Source organism: Aquarana catesbeiana, linkage group LG07 (genome assembly GCF_042186555.1).
Source record: "Aquarana catesbeiana isolate 2022-GZ linkage group LG07, ASM4218655v1, whole genome shotgun sequence".
Classification (NCBI taxonomy): Eukaryota; Metazoa; Chordata; class Amphibia; order Anura; family Ranidae; genus Aquarana; species Aquarana catesbeiana.
In genome coordinates, this window is record NC_133330.1 from 56,106,046 (window position 1) to 56,107,421 (window position 1,376).

A 1,376-nucleotide genomic window follows, 5' to 3' on the forward strand; every position below is an offset into this window, starting at 1 on the left:
TACCTCTGAACTTTAGAGTGGCGATGTTTTGAGCTCAGATAACTATACTCTGTGCCTGCGTATTACCCTCGGTCTGTGTGTGCATAAGTGGATGCATGGGGCACTATTGTCTAGCGCAGTGGTTCTCAACTACTGTCCTCAGGACCCACCAACAGGCCAGATTTTAAGTATTACCTTGGGGAGAATACTGCAATCACTGAGCAGCAAATGATATCACCTGTGATGTATTTCAGTTATCTTGCAAACCTGGCCTGTTAGGCTCGGTTCACACATGGGCGGCACGACTTGCAGGTCGCCTCAGCGAGGCGACCTGCAAACGACTGCCGGGGCGACTTGCGAGACGACTTCTGCATAGAAGTCTATGCAAGTCGCCCCAAGTCGCCCCCAAAGTAATACAGGAACCTTTTTCTAAGTCGGAGCGACTTGCGTCGCTCCGATTAGAACGGTTCCATAGCACAGAACGGGAGGCGACTTGTCAGGCGACTAGGTCGCCTGACAAGTCGCCCCAGTGTGAACCGAGCCTACGTGGGTCCTGAGGACAGGAGTTGAGAACCACTGGTCTAGCGCTTTGTGTGACAATGTTGTCATCTGGTTGTTTTTAGCCTGTGGGTGTTTTTGTATGGGGGGTACGTTCTACATTTTGGATATCCACATTTCTGAACTGTGAGCAAATATTTTTTCCTATTAAAATTTTTTTTAATTATTTGCACACTGCAGTTGGTTCTCCATTTACAACTCTTCTTTAGAGTTAATATTTTTGCTTCCTTGTCTGTATTGCTTCAAGTCTATACTAAAATACCTATTAGCACCATGAAGCGGTTTATATGCCACTAGATTTTTGGCCACCTTGTGGACCGGTTCATATGCCTTTGATTGTATGTATATATTTGCAATTTCGGCACTCATGCTTAGATACTTGCTGTTCAGGTTGGAGTGGTGCTGTATTTTGGGTCTCAGTTTTTTATTATTTTATTTTTTCTGCTATCTTTAGAGTATACTCTGTGCAGCCTTCTATTCCTCCCTCGGCCAGAGGAAACCAACTACTCCCACGCACCTTGTCTTGGTCTGCTGTCTTGCAGGAAGATAGGCATGTATTGTTATATGGGTGTGTGCGTTTGGATATACACTTGATATATGTGCTTGTCTGTTTTTTTTTTCCTCTCTCTTGTCTTTTTTCAATGTGGATGGGGTAATCCTTCCAGCTGTGGTATTGTATTCTGACAGCGGGGAGGCTTCCATGCTGTCAGAATACAAGGATCAGTGTTGCCGACTATAGCAGGCTGCACTGATCATTCAGGAAAACCTGGCATGCTGCTTGTATATGATCAATAGATCAACTTGTGCACAACCAGCCTGCCCATACATGGATCAAAATT